This window comes from Rattus norvegicus, chromosome 1, assembly GCF_021556685.1.
Source record: "Rattus norvegicus strain SHRSP/BbbUtx chromosome 1, alternate assembly SHRSP_T2T, whole genome shotgun sequence".
In the NCBI taxonomy this organism is placed as follows: domain Eukaryota; kingdom Metazoa; phylum Chordata; class Mammalia; order Rodentia; family Muridae; genus Rattus; species Rattus norvegicus.
The window spans coordinates 82,308,798-82,324,062 of NC_141534.1; positions in this window are offsets into that span (position 1 = coordinate 82,308,798).

A 15,265-nucleotide genomic window follows, 5' to 3' on the forward strand; every position below is an offset into this window, starting at 1 on the left:
ATATCCAGTCTGTTATCTTATAACTTCTGATAGGTGAGTTGAATTCATTAATATTGAGAGATATTAAAGATAGGTAATTGTTAGTTCCTGTTATGTTTCTTTTGTAGATGGCATTATTTGCATGTTACAAAAATTATTTTAACTTAATTAACTTAAATCCTTCTCACTGACCTTCTCCCAGTTAACCCCTACAAAAATATTTTTTGCTTTTTCTATCTGATACTTAGTGATTGTGTGTCTTCCCCTGGGTATCCCTCTACCCTAACACTTTAAGTCTCTAATTCTAGGGCTCTGTTCTCCCAGTGAGACGTGAAAAGTTTCCCTAACCATAAGAAAATATCCCAGGCAATACTTTTTGTCTCACTTACTTACAACAATAGCATAAAGGATTATGATGGCCAATTCTGACTTCCAAAGAGCGATACCTCCATTATTGCACATAGCATAAAACTGCAAAATCAATAATACACCTACCAGGAATTAAAAAGAAAATATTTCCATTGAATTATACAAGGCACAGAAAACAACTGACTTTCTTTTCTTTCTTTCTTCTTTTTTTCCTTTTTCTATTTAGATAAAATACTTGTTTTTTAATTAAATAGCCTGATTAAACTTTTTTCCTACCTCTTGTTTTCCCAGGTCCTTCACACATCCTTCCTCAAAACTATAATGCTATCTACCATTAGAAAACTCTCTTCAATGGGACATCTCTAGAATATTGTATATTAATGTAAAATATGTTAAAATAAAACAGATATAACACATATGTATTGGACAAAATAAGTAAAGGAGCCCAAAATAAGCCATGAATTCCAGAGATTCATATGTTCAAACACTTACAAATATCATTAAAAAATTTAACTTATAACAAATAATACATTTGCAAAGAATTTTAGGTTAATATATATAGAATGTAATTTATTTTCACTCAAGAATATGGGGGGAAAGATCTTGGGGTTGATAGCTTAGAAGAGGGGACAATTAGTAGAATTTAAATTGAATAAGTAAAAAAAAAATAAATTATTACAAAAATAGAAATTGTTACTCTATTAGTGATGGGACAAGAGTCTACATCAACTTTCAGATTTTGCTCTCCAATTATAACAAACTCATGAATTATTTTTCCTGTTGCCTTGATATCTTTCTTGCTCTCTCCCTCTCTCCCTCTCTTCCTCCCTCCATCTCTCTCTCTCTCTCTCTCTCTCTCTCTCTCTCTCTCTCTCTCTTGTGTGTTTGTGTTTGTGTGTGTGTGTGTGTGTGTGTGTGTATTTCTATTTATTTAGAAATCCAGGCTTTCTTGGTGTCCTAAATCAACTCTAGCTCTCGCATTTTTCTATTTCCTTTCTATGGTGTTTCCTGAAGCCTGAATAAAATGTTATGCCCATACACCCATCCCCCATCTCCCTTCTTCATGCTTCTGTGAGACTCTCCCACTACCACTTACCCAATTTCACAACAAAACTTTGGCTTTCCCCTATACTGTGGAAATGAGCATTCATAGGACCAAAAATGTCTCCTTCTATTGAGGCCACACAGTGCCCTCCTCTGCTACATACGTGACTATAGCATGGTTCCCTCAGTGTGTACTCTTTGGTTTGTGGTTTAGACCCTGAGAGCTCCAGGGAGGTCTGGTTGGTTTATATTGTTGTTCTTCCTATCAGGGTGCAAACCCCTCCAGCTCCTTCAGTCTTTTCTCTAACTACTGCACTGGGGTCCCATGCTCAGTTCAAAGTTGGATGAAAGCATCCAACTCTGTATTTATCAGGCTCCAGCAGAACATCTCAGGAAACAGCCATCAGGCTCCCCTCAGCATGCAAATTTGACATCTACGAAAATAACTGGATTTGGTGGCTGCATATGGGATGGATTTCCAGGTGGAGCAGTCTTTGAATGACCTTTTCTTCAGCATCTGCTTCATTCTTTGTTGCTGTATTTCCTCCTGTGAATATTTGCTTCTCCCTTTTAAGGACTGAAGCATCCACATTTTATTCTTTCTTCCTCCCAAGCTTCATATAGTATGTTAATTGTTTTTTGGGTGTTCCGATCTTTTGGGCTAATAGCCACTTATCAGTTAATGCATACCACCTCCTTTTTCTTTCTTTCTTTTTTTTTGTGTGTGACTGAGTTACCTAACTGAGAATGATATTTGCTCATTCCATGCACTTGCCTAATAATTCCATGAAGTCATTGTTTTTAATAGCTGAGTAGTATTCCATTTTGTATATGTAACAAATTTTCTCTATCCATCCCTATTTGAAGAAAATATGGGAGCTTTCCAGCTTCTGATTATTATAAATAAGGCTGCTATAAAAACAGTGGAGCATGTGTCCTTGTTATACATTGGAACATTTTTGGGTATATGCCCAGGAGAACATTTTGGGTATATCTGGGTTCTCAGATAGTACTATGTCACATATTCTGATGAACAGAAAACTGATTTCCAGAGTGGTTGTACCAACTTGCTATACCACCAACAATGGAGGAGTGTACCTCTTTCTCCACATACTTGTCAGTATCTACTGTCACTTGAGTTTTTGATCTCAGCCATTCTGACTGGTGTTAGCTGGTATCAGGTTTGTTTGTATTTGCATTTCCCTGATTACTATGGATACTGAACATTTCTTTAGGTACTTCTCAGCCTTTTGATATTCCTCAGTTGAGAGTTCTTTGTTAAGCTCTATAACCTCTTTTAATAGGATTATTAGGTTATCTGGTATCTAACTTCTTGAGTTATTTGAATATATTAGACATTAGCCCTCTATGAGATGTAGGATCTTTTCACAATCTGTTCATTGCTGTTTTGTCCTATTAACAGTGTTCTTTGCCTTGCAGAAGCTTTGCAAATTTATAATGTTCCATTTGTTGATACTTTATCTTAAAGTATAAGTCACTGGTGTTCTGCTCAGGAACTTTTTCCCCTGAATATATGCTGTGAGTATAATCTGAAGAACAAAATTTTGAAATTTGCCATTTTAAACATATTAATATACAGACTCAGTGTTAACTGTAACAGAAACTAAATGCCATTCCTTGTACAGAGAAACCATTCTCAAAATGAATGTTAGTACAAATTACACTGCATAATCAAAGCAATCCTGAATAAAAATAGTAATGAAGAGGATATCACATATCTGTTTCCTGTGACATACTGAACAAAATGACCAAAACTAGGAAAATACTAGCACAAACATGGTTTTAAGTATATTGAATAAAAATCTTCAAATGAAAATCTAAAATATGGTCTAGAATTTAAGTTGCCCTGCTTTATAGAACTGCTGGGATATGCCTGTGCTCCAGAAGCAGAGACACACTGTACCATGATAACTCATATAACATAGTTGTTATATGTCTACTTCATTTTACTTCCAGGGGTATGGAATGAGAACATGTAGAATAACTGAAAGCATAACTAAATAGCCAAATGAATACAGCTCTCCCAAAATTGCTGTGACTCAAGCATAAACTAGAAGTTGTGTAATGATATAAGCAACATCAGAATGCCTAGAAGAAGTTCTGTATGTCCCTCATCTGTATTGATCCTAATATAGCAATATAGTATCCTATAATATAGGACAAACTACATCATAATGACACATGTGATGAGAAAATTCATGTTTGATGACTCAAAGTATAGATTACTGTTTTCATTCAGCTTTCACCCTTGTAATATTAACATAAGGAAAAATAAAATAATAAATACTAATATTAAAAGAAAAATAAATGAACATTTTTAAAAGTATAAAAAAGTGAAAAAAGTAAAATATTATATATACAGTTTGAAAGTGGAATAAGTGTTAACATTAAAATTAAAATATCCATTGTTTTGGTTCTTGGTCATGAGGTTGAAAGAACATGAATAAAATTCAGCATTCTCTGCCCACTTGTAGTTACTGTATTCATTTTTCACAATAAAATAGACAAAGAATTACTAATATAACTATGAGATGTCTATAATAAATTTAAATCCATTTTTGAAGAGCTGTAAAGCACACATTTTACTATGAATCATTTTCACTCTACAATTTATATCATTCTCCAACATCACTCTTGTTGAAATTCAACATGAAGTACAGGATGTTCAAGAGAAAGATTAAAAAAAACTACAGTGAGCTTCTTCACATGAATACAAAATCTAAAACCTTGGAGAGTATATTGGGTATGGAGATCATTATATCAAATGGACAATATATATATATATATATATATATATATATATATATATATATATATCCCCTTCCACTGGAGTATTCACTTGAGTGATAGTTTTCTTAAAGTTTGTTATATTTTCTGAAGAATGCCTGTTACCCTCTGTATTTGGGATCTGTCCCCAAAGTCCAAATAAAGGTGAAACTTTGGAGTTTGGAAAATATATTTGAAGAAATATAAATAAACTTTTTATTCTTGTGCCATCATTTATACACCAATAAATTGAGGCCCCTAGGAAGAAGAGGCTTCACTGGACAACTGGTTACCAGGTCAGAGTCAACAAGTTGTGGGTTTGTAAAATCCTTTGGAAATTATGTGAGTAGATTGTATCAGAGTATCCAGTGCTACAAAAGAAATTATAACTGTCAACTAAAGTATGAAAACAAGAGCTCATGTGGATTCACAGTGTGTTCTATTCACAAATATAAATGAGGTAGCATTAGCAGGGTATGTATAGCATCCAAGCAATACTGTTCACTCTACTTTCTTCTTCAGATTCTGTAAGTTTATTTATGATTTTCTAAGTTGATTTGCAGGTCCATATTCTCTTGACGATGTCCTTACACTCTGACACATAAGCTTTTTCTCTTCCGTGTGCTGTAGGGAACATGAAGTGAAGAATGTAACCGAGACCTCACATTTAAAGTTATTTGTTCCAAGATCTAGTTCCCTTTGTAATGTCTGCTTTCTGAATGTGTTCCTTTCTAATCAAGGGTAAGCTTACCTGATCATTGTTCAATAATTCACTGACCGATGAATTTAGCAGAATGTCATCTGATTTAGTTTATATCACCAATGTATTTGTGAAAGTCCACAAATATTTTATTTTCTTTTAGGTCTCTTGTCTATCAAGTTTCTCATAGTCTCTAAAGCAGTATCAAACAAATGTTCCATTGATGAAATGGAATTAAGACTATTCACATATCATTTTATTTCCATCCCCCAAACACTTTATCACCATTATAAAATATTTTGTAGGCAACACAATAATATCTTGGTAAAAAAAGGAGACAAATCAATCAATTAAATAAAATTAAAGACCAAGACATAAAATATATAACCTATGCAAACTTCATTTTTGAAAAAACAATTCAAAAGTGTACAGTGGGTAAAAAAGCTCCTTCAACATATGGTGCCAATCTAACTGGGGATATCCATGTAGAATAATGAAAATAAATCCATGTTTATCACCTTTTATAGAGGTCAAGAAAAATAGATCAAGGACCTCAAGATGAAACCAGTTAATCTAATAGACAAGAAAATGGTAGAGGACCTTGAATAAATTGGCATAGGGGACATTTTCTTGTACAGAACACAATGGTACAAGCTTTATGATGAAATATTGACAACTAGCACAACATGAAAGTGACAGTCTTTGGAAAAGCAGAGGAAATTGACAATAGTACAGAGCAGCAGATTATAGATTGGGAAATGATCTTCCCTATCCAGAAATCTGACACAGGGTTATTATCCAATATATAGAAAGAACTCAAGATGATAGACTGCACAAAAAAATAGTCTAATTTAAAGACAGATATTTTCCAACAGAGTATTCTCTAATGTCCTAGAAGATCTTAACTACAGTCGATGCCAAGAAGAGAATGCTGACAAGAGCCTGTTATAACTGTCTCCTGAGAGCTTCTGATAGAGCCTAATAATTGCAGAGTCACATTCTCCCAAACAAACAATGGACTCAGCATGGGGTCCCCAATGCAGAACTCAGAGAAAGGACTGAGGGAGCTGAAGAGGTTTTCAAAACCATAGGAAAAAAGGCAATATCAACCTATCATTCCCCTTGGAGTTCCCATAAACTAAACCACCAAACAAATAATATATATAGAGGACCCATGGCTCCACCTGCATATGGAGCAGAGAATGGCCTTGTTGGAATTCAATGAGAGGATAGATCCTTGGACCTGTGAAGGTTTGTTGCCCTATAGTAGGGAAATGCCAAAGCATGGAAGTGGGAGTAGATATGTGCCTGGGGGGCACCCTCATAAGCAGGGGTAAGGATAAGATATAGGGTGTCCAGAAACGAATCTTGGAAAGAGGATATCATTTAAAATGTAAGTAAATAAAATATAAAATAAAAAAGAAATATTCAACATCATTATTTACCAGGGAAAGGCAAATCAAAATGGTGACATCAGATTATAACTTTTGTTCCTAGGAAGGGTTAATATCAAAAACACATATTACAGTACATTCTGGGAAGAATGTGGTAAAAGAGGAACACTGCTCCATTGCTGTTGCAATTGCAAAATGTTATAAGCACACTAGAAATCAATCTTCTTCTTCGTTAGAAATAGTTCCACCTTGACACCCTAGGTACAGTTTTATATGTACACATATATACATATAACACATATATATATATGCATATACATATATGTATACACATATACATATGTGTGTGTGTATGTGTGTGTTTCTACCTATAACACTCCTGGACATACACCCAAATGATGTTGCACTATAGAAAAAGTATACATCCTGTATGTTCATACCAGCCTTGTTTGTAAAATTTAGAAACTGGAAACATCCCAAATGTTAATTGACTGATGGACAAAAAAATGCTATTCACTGACAAAATGGACATTATTGAGCTTTTAAATATGATAGCATCATTAATATTTTAGTAAATATATGAAACTAGAAAATATTACCATGAGTGTTTTAACACAGGCAAAAAAGTACATCCCTGGTGTGTACTCACTGAGAAGTGGGTATTAGCAAAAGTTACAAAACACACATGGTTCAACATTAGAGCTTTTGAAGATTAACAAGGAGGAAGGTCAAAGTATGGAGACTTCAATAAACCTTACAAGGAGAGACAAAATAATCATGTGAGGGAGAGGAATGAATGACCTTGAGAGAAGAAGGGGAAAAGGATCAAAGTTGGAAAGAAAGGAAGCCCAGAAAGCCAGAAAAACTAGTGGAAATCTGCAGCACTTTGGAGTAGAATAGGGGGATTCCTATTTGTTAGAAACCCCCAGGACTCAATGAAGATGACCTTAGCTGAAATAACCAACTGTGCAGATGGAATCTGAAGAGACTACTTCCAGTAAAGAGACATGGCTCCCAGTTGATGCATGAACCTCCTCAGTAATCTTCTAAATTTTTGACCAAGAAATGATTCATTCTAAAAGAAATGCAGGGAAAAACTGGTGTAAAAATTAAAGGACAGGTCTTTTTTGATCACTTGTCCTATTTGGGATTAATCACCTGGGCACTAAACGCTGATGCTATTACTGATCCCAAGTAGTGCTTGCAGAAAGGAGCCTAGTGAAGCTGTCCTTTGAGAAGCTCTACCAGAAGGTCACTGGGACAGACACAAATTCTTAGAGCTCAGCATTGAACTGAGGTCAGAGACCCCTGTGGAAGAGTTATGGTTAGGACTGAAGAGACTGAAGGGGATTGTCACCCCAGAGGAAAAGCTACATATGGTATCAACTAACCAGTATCTCTGAGATTTCCTAGAGACTAAGACACCAACAAGAGAGTATACTTGCACTGGACTATGGACACTAGCAAATTTTAATCAGGACTGCCTTATCTTGGATCAGTAGGACAGATTTGCCTAATCTTGAAGAAACTTGATGTCCCACCAAAGGTAGATGCTTGTGTGTATGAGGTGGGTAGATGGTTGGGAGAGTTTCCTCTCCAAAGACAGGTAAAGATGGTGAGCGGAAGTATTGGGAAGGGGAGAAATATTAAGAATGTAAGTATATAAAAATTTTTTAAAACATTTATTTTCTTCAATGCTTTTTAAAAATAATTTTCTTGATGTTTGAATATATGGGGATATCTGTAGTAGAATTTCTGTACTCTACAAGAGATATTTGGTCCTTCTTTTTTATTTTGCTTTAATGCTTTGTGTCTAGACATAGAGGATGAAAATGATTAAAATTCTATTTGCTGACATCTGTTTCTTTCAGTGTTGAATGGGTGTTATATTTCTTCATTTATGCTTTTGCCCTTGATTCTTGGAGAGCTTTAACAACGTGCTAAGTCTGATAAGAAATTGTTTACTGACCTGAGAGGTTTGGATACTGCACAGGCCATTTAAAAACAAGTTTTGAGGCATTAGAATGTGACACTTAAGTGTGGCAATAGACTAAGTATCTGAAATTGTTCCAAAGCAGAAGGAGAAAATCCTGTTGCAGTAGGATTTTTTATTTATTCACTGTTGTTTGAATAATGTAAAAAAGTGCATGGAAGTCTTCCACCCATGAATGTCAACTATTTCAATGGGTAAAAAAAGGAGTTTTGATTTATCCTATCATTTTCTCAGCACAGGCCCTTTGTTTTCATAATAATCTGTGTCAGATGACATTGAGGTGTTACATTAGCCAAAACCATCCAATGTAATAAAATGGTGCTGGTTCAAATGGAGGTCAGCATGTAGAAGAATGAAGATCAATCCATTCTTATCACCCTATATAAAGAAAAAGTCCAAGTGGATCAAGGACCTCCACATCAAAACAGATACACTCAAACTAATAGAAGAAAATGGGAGGAAGAATCTCAAACACATGGGCACTGGAGAAAATTTCCTGAAGAAAACACCAATAGCTTATGCTCTAAGATCAAGAATCGACAAATGGGATCTCATAAAACTACAAAGCTTCTGGAACACAAAGGACACTGTCATTAGGACAAAACAGCAACCAACAGATTGGGAAAAGATACTTAACAATCCTACAACTGATAGAGGACTTATATCAAAAATATACAAAGAACTCATGAAGTTAGACTGCAGGGAGACAAATAAGTCTATTAAAAATGGGGTTCAGAGCTAAACAAAGAATTCACAGCTGAGGAATACCAAATGGCTGAGAAGCACCTAAAGAAATGTTCAACATCTTTAGTCATAAGGGAAATGCAAATCAAAACAACCCTGAGATTCTACCACACACCAGTGAGAATGACTAAGATCAAAAACTAAGGTGACAGTAAATGCTGTCGAGGATGTGGAGAAAGAGGAACACTCCACCATTGTTGGTGGGATTGCTGACAGGTACAATCATTCTGGAAATCAGTCTTGACGTTCCTCAGAAAATTGGACATTGAACTACCTGAGGACCCAGCTATACCTTTCTTAGGCATATACCCAAAACATGCCCGAACTTATAACAAAGACACATGCTCCAATATGTTCATAGCAGCCTTACTTATAATAGCCAGAAGCTGGAAAGAACCCAGATGCCCTTCAACAGAGAAATAGAAAGAAAAAATGTGGTACATCTACACAGAGGAATACTACTCCGCTATCAAAAACAATGACTTTATGAAATTCATAGGCAAATGGATGTAACTGGAAAATATCATCCTGAGTGAGGTAACCCAATCACAGAAAAGCACACATGGTATGCACTCATTGATAAGTGGCTATTTGCCCACATGCTTCAGTTACCCTAAATGCACAGAACACATGAAACTCAAGAATGACCAAAATGCAAATGCTTCACTCCTTCTTTGAAGGGGAACAAGAATACCCTTGGCAGGGAATAGGCAGGCAAAGTTTAGAACACAGGCAGAAGGAACGACAATTCACACTCTGCCCCATGTGTGGCCCATACAGATACAGTCACCCGATTAAATAAGATAGATGAAGCAAAGGAGTGCACGCTGATAGGAACCGGATGTAGATATCGCCTGAGAGACACAGCCCCAAAATGGCAAATACATAGGCAAATGCCAGCCGAAAATCACATAACTGAGAACCGGACACCTGTTGAAGGATTAAGAGAAAGAACTGAAAGAGCTTGAAGGAGTTCGAGACCCCATATGAACAACAATGCCAACCAACCAGAGCTTCCAGGGACTAAGCTACTACCCAAAGACTATACATGGACTGACCCTGGGCTCCAACCTCATAGGTAGCAATGAATAGACTAGTAAGAGCACCAGTGGAAGGGGAAGCCCTTGGCCCTGGGAAGACTGAACCCCCAGTGAATGTGACTGCTGGGGGTAGGGCAGTAATGGGGTGAGGATGGGGAGGGGAACACACATATAGAAGGGGATGTGTAGGGTTTAGGGTGTTTTTGCCTGGAAACCAGGAAAGGGAATAACAATGGAAATATAAATAAGAAAGACCCAATTTAATAATTATGGAGGGGAAACAAAAGAAATATTCAACATCTTTAGTCATAAGGGAAATGCAAATCAAAACAACCCTGAGATTCACTTCACACCAGTCAGAATGGCTAAGATCAAAAACTCCAGCGACATCAGATGCTGGCGAGGATGTGGATAAAGAGGAACACTCCTCCATTGTTGATGGGATTGCAGATTGGTACAACCATTCTGGAAATCAGTCCGGAGGTTCCTCAGAAAATTGGACATTGAACTACCTGAGGACCCAGCTATACCACTCTTGGGCATATACCCAAAACATGCCCGAACATATAACAAAGTCACATGCTCCACTATGTTCATAGCAGCCTTACTTATAATAACCTGAAGCTGGAAAGAACCCAAATGCCCTTCAACAGAGAAATAGACACAGAAAATGTGGTACATCTATGCAGTGGAATATTACTCAGCTATCAAAAACAATGACTTGATGAAATCCATAGGCAAATGGATGGAACTGGAAAATATCATCCTGAGTGTGGTAACAGATACACAAGTAACATTTGACAGCATTTTTAAGAATAGTGAAAACTGTTATGTATGTATTAATGTATGTATGTATGTATATATGTATGTATGTATGTATGTATGTATGTATGTATGTATGTGTGCATGCATGAATGAATAGGCTCTGGTCATCCCTTACTGCTTTAAAATAGTTTGATAATGATATCCAACAGGACAGGCAACATCACTATAAATATACTAATTCCAAAGATAGGGAATAATTATGTATGCAATATCACATGCACAATTTGAGTGTTTCTGGCCACAGAAAATTTTTGCACTGAGTGCTCAGGCTTCATGTCTGCCTGTGCATTCTCTTCAGTTCATGAAATTTTTTTTCATGTTGGCACAAGAAACTCTAATCACATAAAGAAAACCATAATTTTGCATGTTTTAGAATGTGGTACTGTGGGCTGAGATACATAAAGGTAAAATGGGAGTGAGGGATAAAATTGGACAGATAATGGTAAGAGAGTGATAATGAGGGGAAAGAAAGAGAGAGAGAGAGAGAGAGAGAGAGAAAAGAGAAGAGAAGAGAGAGAAGAGGGAGGGAGAGAGAGAGACCTGATAAATATCATTTGGAAAATTACTGCCGTATTACCAGCTTGTTCACTGCAGAGAATCTGATCACCACTTTTTCTTGACCTTGATTTAATACAAAATATAATTATCCTCATGTATCCAGGACTAAAGACGACATCCTAATTCCAAAATCACTAAACTTTCATAGCTAATACAACTCATCCATGGGTGAGGCGATAAGTTCTTACATATTAAACATTCACCTGAAATGGTAAGGAAGTTAGTGGAATGTGTTTTGCAGTTTATTTTTGCTTTATGTTTTTTAAGTTTAAGGGAAATATGTGCAATTTTCTTTCTAATATATATGTTTTTAAAGAAACACGCCATCCTTTGTTTGTCAAGAAAATTAATTCAACGTCTCGTGTAAAAGAAAAAAAAGGTTTTCCTAATGACAAACTTCCTTAATGCTTATTCAGTGGTGGTGGTCCACATAGGAGAATAAAATATCCAAGGGTTTTTTTTAATTATTTATCTTTAAGTATTTTTTACAGTCCACTATTCTCCTCCTGGTCTACCCTCCGTCAGTTCCTGCCCCCTGTATCCAAGAGACTCTCCCTCCCACCCTGTTTACCCCATATCACTTTACTCACTCACCCCATCCCACTCAACACAATCCCATTTCTTCCCCAATTTCCTCCTATAACCTGGACTCTTCCTCAACATACTAGTCCTCCCCATTCTTGGTGAACTCAATATTCAAGGGATAGGTGCATCTTCTCACGGTGACAAAACCAGGCAGTCTTCTGCTGTGTATGTGTCTGGGGCAAAATGTGAGTTAGTGTATGTTGCTTGCTTGGTGACTCACTGACTGAGGAATTTCTAGGGTCCCAGTTAGTTGAGAGTGCTGGGGTCACGCTCCTCCTCTTCTTTCAGACTTTTCCTACTGGCTTCCCCAAATTCAGTTCATTCAGTTGAGATAAGTATCTGCTTCCAGTGCTTGTTCTGCCTCTTTGAGGAGAGATATGTTAGGAATTTTAGTCTTTTCTAGAGTTAACAATCATATGCTTTTAACCAGGTTTAGGCACTGTTGTGGTATTCTCTTTCTACTATAAGCATTCTTCTTAGCTCTTCCAGAACTTTTTTCATAAAAATATAATATTTAAACCTAAGTTTGTAAGGAGTAAGTTACAATGCTTTGATGAAGTTCAGGGACCTGGTCACTCATCACTTCTTGATATCCATAGATTCCTGTAATGTGCAGAAATTCTAAATCCTTTAACATGTGAATTTTTGCATGGAATCATAAGCAGAGTGAATCAAATGTCGAACTTAACTCCTCAGGTTTATGTTTGGGAAGACGCTTAACAAAAATATGGAAATTTCAAATTCCTATCCTTGGCCTGTAGTTTTTATTCATCTTCAATTCAGAGTTTGAGTCAACACATGTCCCATTATTTTCCCTTACCTTGTGTTCACTTCTCTGCATTTTTTATTTCATGTAAAGTCATTTCCTCTCCAACCTATAATTAACTTTTTCAAATCTGAGTGATATTACAAACTGATAAACTGTACTGCACACGAACTGAACATTTCTAATGAGAGTGTATAAATACAACTGTACATGTGAATGTGCTGTCCTGCTATACTAAATCTGGGGTTAATGAATCTCAGGAATCAAAATTGGGATAAACAAGACCTACAGAATTCCAAAATTCTTAGGTATGGAAATACTTTAGGACTGTTTTGGGCAAGTTTCATATCTTTTCATGTGTACAATCTTTACCACATTAGTAAAAGAAGACATCTGGGTGTTATTCTCTCAGTAATAGACAGATATGAGATTTTTTTCTAAAGGATTGCAATGTTAATGTCACCTACAATGGGAAACACAGAAGTAGATTCAGGGTTCCACATTATCTATTAATATTGTCCAGTTGATAACTAATAAAAATATGTAAGAGATTACTATGGAGATTTACAAAGATAAGGTGTTTTGAGTAGCCCCAAGATTTCCCTGAAATCAGGTCAGGTGTCCTGTGGAAGATGATAAAAACATTGAGACACATCTATGAGATAGTGGGAGAGGTCTTAATGTCTCCCTCTTACCATGTTTTAATGACTATTTCAAACAAAAACAAACTATGTTCTTTTATATGAACCAGTTAGAACATTTAATACTTAATTATTTCTTAGATTATTTTATATTATTTTATTTTACTAAAGTTCAATTTCAATTTTTACTTTCCCAATCTCTAGTTCCCTACCACTATTCCCTTCAAATTTCATGGGTTCCAAGAAGTAAATAGCACTTCTTCTAGTAAGTGTACCAAAATGAATTATTATTAGTGTTGAGACATAAACTGAAGTATGAGTAGAAATCTTGGCTTATAGATCTTCTGGCAGTTGTGGAAGTTCCTGATGTCTTCTTCTCCACTCAGATTTTTCTAGGTTAATTCTGGGAAAGTTTTGTCATAAACAAATGAATTTATGAGGAGAGTATCCTATTCTGTATGGGAAAAAATCCTGCTTCCTGGGAGTTATATATCACATTTGCTTTTACATATCTTCTGACTCATCTTGCACAATGATTCTGGAATCTTGGAATGAAATGTTTGACACAGAAGTATGATTTTAGCTGGAAACACCAAAGTTTATTACTCTCACCAATTTGAATTACTGGAGCCCATAAGTTAATCACAATAAGTTGTGAAAAATAAATCACATGATGAGGATAGAGGCATATACTAATTCTTAATATAATAATAATAGTCAGGGGAAATATTATTAATATAAAATTTAGTTGAATATTACTGTTAGGTTCTTCTTGTGAAGTGGACCTTCAACTCAATGATGAACCCCTTGGTTGCTCCTAGGATTTTTATGCCACTGTTTCAACAGCCTTATTGTTGCTATACCTCCCAGAGCTCACATTTTGTCATATTTATGATTACTTCTAGGACTATAAAATACCCAGTATAGTTGAAACCTCCATCTTGATTACCTCATGGTCTTTGACTCAAATATAGGGTATCTTCAGAAAAGGGTAAATATATTATGATTACCATTACTGCTAAACCTTATAAGCATCATCCTAGTTTGTTTTCAATATATTTCCTAAACTTGAAACATCTAATCTGCTTCATTTTAGAATACTCATAAAAGGAACATAGTACCTCATATCAGAAAGAATTTCTATTGAATTAGGAGTAAAAGGAAAAACTTGCTTTCCCGTGAAGCAATAGAGATCAGTAGGACACAGTATAGTCTAATATATGTTGTAATAATAACAAAATATTATGGGAAAATATTTTCCTTTTGGAACATTTTTAATTATAACAATATTTGCCACACCCACTCCAGTGGAGTCTGTGTGACATGAAGCTGTTTTGCGTCATTTCTATCCAGAACATAAGCATGTGCCTGGCATGGCTAGGCCTCCTGGAGGTCCCTGGCAGTCTCCCTACAAAAAGATGATGACTACTGTCTATGCTTGTGATGAAGGTGCTTTCTGTTTTCTACACTTGGTGATCTTAGCAACTTTAAGCCTGTCAACAATATCTGATTTTAAGAATATAGCAGTGTGGGAAGATGGTCATGTACCTTTAGATGTTTTAGGAACTGAAGGTTCAGAGACGGAAACCTCTCACACCATCATGAGCCTGATGAACTCAACAACTGTGATGAATTCAGCTGCTGCACCCATTAGTTCCCAGCAAATAGGAGAGAAATTAATTGCAGCTATTAAAAATATGACTGCTCTAGAAAAGCCTTTCCCCCATTTTGGGAAAGTTTTGTTTAGCATGACTCAGAATAGTAGTGACTCTTTTAGAAAGATCATGGATAAGTTCCAACAAGTTGAAGAAACTTAACAAGAGCTAACTAGAAGGAAAAG